This window comes from Propithecus coquereli, unplaced genomic scaffold, assembly GCF_000956105.1.
Source record: "Propithecus coquereli isolate 6110/MARCELLA unplaced genomic scaffold, Pcoq_1.0 Scaffold104, whole genome shotgun sequence".
Classification (NCBI taxonomy): domain Eukaryota; kingdom Metazoa; phylum Chordata; class Mammalia; order Primates; family Indriidae; genus Propithecus; species Propithecus coquereli.
The window spans coordinates 1,298,035-1,303,262 of record NW_012134303.1 but is presented as its reverse complement, the minus strand read 5'-3'; the positions used below and the strand labels follow the sequence as shown (position 1 = coordinate 1,303,262).

The following is a 5,228-nucleotide window of genomic DNA, read 5'->3' as shown; positions in this document are numbered from 1 at the left end:
AGGTTTGAGGTGGGACCTGAGAATCTGAATTTCTGACAACTTTTCAGGTGATGCTCATGCTTCTGGTCTACCCAGGAAACACACTTTGAGAACCACTGCTCCAAAAATCCCTCCTGTGTGTGTGTGTACACAAGTACATACGATTGATAACTGAAGAGGTATGACTTTTGTCGTTTGATTTATTAATAGTAGTGCCCATCTAATAAGGATTTTGTGAAGAATAAAAGAATATCTATGTGAAGGATGTAACACTGCATCTAGAATATAGAAAATATACAAAGTACTGAGGATCACAGAACATAAATCATTTGCCCAGGATCACAGGGCTAGGAAGTGGTGGAATAAGGTTTACAATTAGTTAGGTCTCTGACTCCAAAGATACAATAAAGTTTAGCAGTAGTACAGAAAATAGGGTGCAAACATATATCTGATAAAAATCTCAAGATGAAAGGAAGAACAGTTTTCAAGAAGGTCCAAGTTTTACCTCTGAGTTCTTTTCTACCTTTACTGACTGACAAAATATCTTCATCAGCATCAGTGCCTGGGATCATTCATTAACTCTTTGACTGAAAAAGACAAGGACAAAAGGAGAGGGATGGAGAGGGAAAATTTTTTTTTTCAATAAGAAAGAACAAAATGAGCAAAAATATTTGGACATTGGGACACAGTCCCCTGCCTAATATGGCTCTTTACATAAGTTGATTGTACTTTTCCCTAAGAATGAAACATATACATGATCCCTATAGCTCGTTTAGAGAGTTCAGCAAATCAGAATGGGGGGAAGGGGAACAAAAATCCCATAATCCCAGGGACCAAACAGCCAATCCTTTGCTGGGATTTGGCGGCATCTAGTGGCAGACTCCAGAGGTATAAACCTCACCCAGAGAACTTTCTGGAAAACTAACCGAGTGCGCATTTGCCTGCAGAAGGGCACTGTGCACGGAGATCAGGAGAAGGTAAGTGAGCCTCAGCCTCCATAGAAATTCAGAGTCCCTAGCGGAGAGGAAGGCTGTCATATACAGATAGTCTCCACAGAAAATTATATTTGTGCCAGGAAAATTGCACGCAACTTGGGGGGGGGGTCGGGAAGGAGAGGAGGGTGGATACTGGGTAACTTGAAAGAAGCCGCCCCTTGGAGCTGCTAATGTGGGGATAGGGGGGTTGGCTCTTAACCATCGGAGGGCTGTGGGTTAGAACAGGATTTTGGCACAGAGCGTAGGAAGAAAGTGTATATTTAGGGTCTAAAATTAAATCAGTAGGGAAGAACAACATATTTCTAACAATGCCCCTTTGCGTTAATGGTCGCCTTGCCCAATTATTTAATTATTTTCCTTTTCATTAGAATAGCTTTTAAACATAATACAGAAGTAGAGAACCTGATTAGAGCAGCCCACCCCCCCCACCATCGCGAGCGCGCGCGCGCACTCTCACCAGTCCCAACGCCAGGAGCGCACGCCTGCGCACACCCACCACCTCCAGCGCCACGAGGGCTGGTGCGCGTTCACGCCCCGACCCGTAGGCCACGCGAGCTTGCTCGCGCACTTGCACCCTGGTTCTAATGCCATGCACCCGTGGCACTCACTACCCCCACTCGCACGGCCATTAAAATCCCCACTGCGCCTTTTTTTCCCCCTGCTCCAAGAGTTGCGCAACAGCCCCGGGGGCGTGGCCCTAGATTTGACCTAGCGCTTCCCCACTCGCGGGAACCTTAGCTCATTTCCGCCTATCCTATTTCCGCAGGCCACGTAGACACTTCCTCTCCCAGTGGGGGTGGGGGGGAGACACAAACCCATAATGCCTCCCTTTTTTGGCGGGGGGGGGAGGGGGAACCTCTGGTCAGGGGAACTCTGGGTCGTGAAAATAGGCCACGTGAACATTCTGCCCTATAGACTTATGACCCAACGGCTGTCGCGCTTTTGAAGGGCGGGCTAAGGACCTAAGAGGACGGACGTCATTGGCTGAAATCCGCACCAAAGGAGAAAGGTGATTGGCTTGTTTTAGGCCTTAACCGTGAAGAAGCAGGTTGCTAGCACCCGCCTTTACTGCGGCGAAGTGTCACTGCTGACGTGGGGGCGGGCATCCAATCATTTGGGCATGGAACATTCTAAAACTTAGACGAGGCGATTGTGATTGGCTGAAGGGCATACACCCGCCTCCAGGGTGACGTGTCTGCCTATGGATATCAGTTGCCAGAGAAACCTGGCTTTACTATGGCGGTTGGAGGAACGGCAGTGATCACACGTCGGCTGCTGAGAAGAACTGGATTCTCGTTTCAGGTTTCGGGGTGGGGGCGGGGAGAAAGGGTCGATGATTTCGTCTTCTTGTCGTGTATAGATAGGATTAGCTAGTGGCTTCACAAGCGGACAGAGCTGGATTCAAATTCTTGCTCGCCAACGCCCTGCTCGGGCAAGGCTTCTGTTCTTTCTGTGTCTCGGTTTCCATGTTTGTAAAACGGTGATAATAATAGTATCTACCTCAGAGACGTATAATGTATAATAGTGCGTATAACGCACGTAATAGGAAGCCTGGCTACCGAAGATATTAGCTATTGTTATGGAAATAAATATCTGCGTAACAAAATAAGAAAAATTATAAATTACGTGATTTCGCTCATTATAGTGCCTTTTCTGCCCATCAACTTCTTCTCTAGAAGAAAGAATATGAAAGAGATAAATCGATTTTTACCGATGAAATAATTTGCTATCTGGGTATTACCTCAAAATAGCAGAGATTGGAATTTTCCCATATTGAAAAGTTAAAAAGGCGGGGGGGGGGTTGAAAGGGAGATGGAGAACGAGAGCGAGCTAGAGATAAACCACATGCGATGAGTAGGCCTTGTTTGGATCCTGAATCGAACACACCAACTGTAAAAATCTGATTAAGACGCATCGGGAAAATTTGAACACGTATTCGATATTTGATGCTTTTTTAGGACTTGATGTCAATTTTTTTAGGCGTTATAGTGGTATCGTGGTTTTTTTTTGAATTGTCTTTTTTTGTAGAGACATACGCAAATACGGATTAAATAATATGTCTGGGATTGGCTTCAAAATACGTTGATGACTAAGATTTGCTTCTAAATAATCTCAGCGGTAGGGGGAAATGGGGAGGGGTACAGAGGGAACAAAACTGGCCCTAAATTAATAATCGTTTAATCTGAGTGATAGACATATGGGGTTCCTTATATTAGTTTTTCTTGATATGTGTTTGAAATTTTCCATAATAAAATACAGAAGTCTGCTATTCCATGAGCTTAAAATAAAAATCGGAGAGGGGGAGCAGTGGGTGGGGTTATAGATGAAACAAGATGGCCTTCAGTTGGTAATTGTTGAAGCTGGATGATGGATTCTTCTAGGCTTATAATATTTCCTTCACATTTTTATTCATTTGAAATCATCCTTAATAAGAAGTTTTTTTAAAAACCTACAAATTAATTTGTCAAAAATTATATGTACAATCAATTTGAAAATAATAGCCACAAGAAAGGAAAAAGAAACACATTATTTATCAGCTTTAATGTCCTTTATGTGTGATAAGATTGTGTTGACTAATGGAAAAGAAAAACATCATCTCATATTTTTTTATTTTATGTCCTTCCCTGTCCTTTTGTTTGACCTTCTAGGTCACCATCAGAAAAGCTAAGTTTGCTGTACAGTAAGGATCAGGAGATCTGATCCTGATTGCAGAACCATCCCTGATTACAGAATCTTGGGTAAGTGCTTCCCTTCTGCTGGCCTCAGTTCTCAAACAAGATAACACCACATAACCTTCCTAACTGTCCAGGAATATTTTGAAGATTAATAAGTGCTCTAAGTTCTGAGAAGGGAAGGTTGGAGCTAAATTCATTGATACTTTCAGTATACAAAGTGCATAAGCAACAGAGAGCTGTGTAATCTTACATCCCTTTAAGAAAGATACAGCAATTGATCCCCTGTAGGAGTTCCACAGATCCATATATTGTATTGGTTTTCTTTGGAGCATCCCATGTACAGCATAGTTTAGTGGTTTAGAGCAAATACTGACTTCCTAAATTTAAATCCTGGCTCTGCCACTTAACTGTGTGATCCTGGGCAAGATACTTACTCATTTTATACCTAAGTTTCATCATACATAAAACAGAGATGATAAGAATAGTTCCTACTTCATAGGATTGTTGAGGGGATTACATTAAAAGTACCAGGACAGTGCCTAGCACGTATAAGTGCTTGCTTTGATAATAATTATGGCTCTTAGTACCGATACATCGTGTTTTACACATACATATGCTTTTAAAAGCATTGGATAATCCCTTTTTGGAATTGTAAAAAGAAAAAAAATTAATACTGTTGGTTTCTCTGATTTTCCAGAAGCAGCAGTTACCACTAGAACTGAATTCTGAAATTATGACTTCTGGCTTGTCCTAACAATCTAGAAAGGTTTTAAGTATATTGATCCTGTTTATTTATAAGGGAATTTCCAGGAACTATAATTTTAGCTAACAGATCAGACCGTATTCGGTCTGTTAACAGCTTTTATATCATTCCTTCTTTGTCTCAGACTTAAAAAAAAAAAAAAAAGACCTGTTAAACATAAAGGAAATGTTTCACGATCCAGAAGAGAAAATTGATATTGATGCAACTGACATGGTGTATGTGCATTTAAAGGTTTATTCTAACAAACCGTAGGAGATGTTATTCACACTTACTTGTGACAAACACGTACACAAAAGATGTTAACATTTGGAGTCTGATTTCCAAATGGCCTATTGCTTGCACGAGGAGATAAATGAAGGTTTTTTTAATCTCTTGACAGCTACATTTTTTCAGGAGTCAATATATTTTCCTTCTTATTTTTCTCCCTTCTGAAAACTAGGTTTCAGAGGAGGGCACTGCCCTGGTGGAAGAGATGCATTAGATGGGTAAACACAAAACCCCTTTACATGGGGCCATTTAGAGAATGATTACCAGCTAAAGGTAGGGAGGTGGACTGTTGGACCAATAGGAGCTCAGAGAAAGGAAAGGCCAGTGTAACCTGAAACAGAGAAAGCCTCAAGAAGGAAAAGGACCTTGACCTGAGCCTCTGAGGATGGGCAGAACCTAGCGGGAGGGAGGGAACCCAGTCTGAATGGTATGCCTACAAAGTATATGATACACAATGATGATTAACTGAAAATTCAAGCCATATGTGAAATCTATGGGTAAGAATAGATCAGAAAGTCAGTGTGAATTTTAAATATATGTATTTTATTA

At 41.7% G+C, this 5,228-nt stretch overlaps 1 protein-coding gene across 4 annotated transcripts in view; it reads left to right on the top strand.

The window, feature by feature from the left end:
* The first annotated feature begins 790 nt into the window (after nucleotides 1-790).
* Nucleotides 791-5,228, top strand: part of MORF4L2 (mortality factor 4 like 2) — a 13,682-nt gene continuing 9,244 nt past the window's right edge. The window contains exons 1-3 of one of the 4 annotated variants that reach the window (XM_012645141.1): nucleotides 922-956; nucleotides 1,890-1,983; nucleotides 3,623-3,712. The gene's annotated coding sequence lies outside the window, so the exon portion shown is untranslated. Of the gene's footprint in view, nucleotides 957-1,889; nucleotides 1,984-2,041; nucleotides 2,277-3,622; nucleotides 3,713-5,228 lie in introns of those variants that run through there. The other 3 variants (XM_012645150.1, XM_012645133.1, XM_012645126.1) reach the window with 3 other exon arrangements.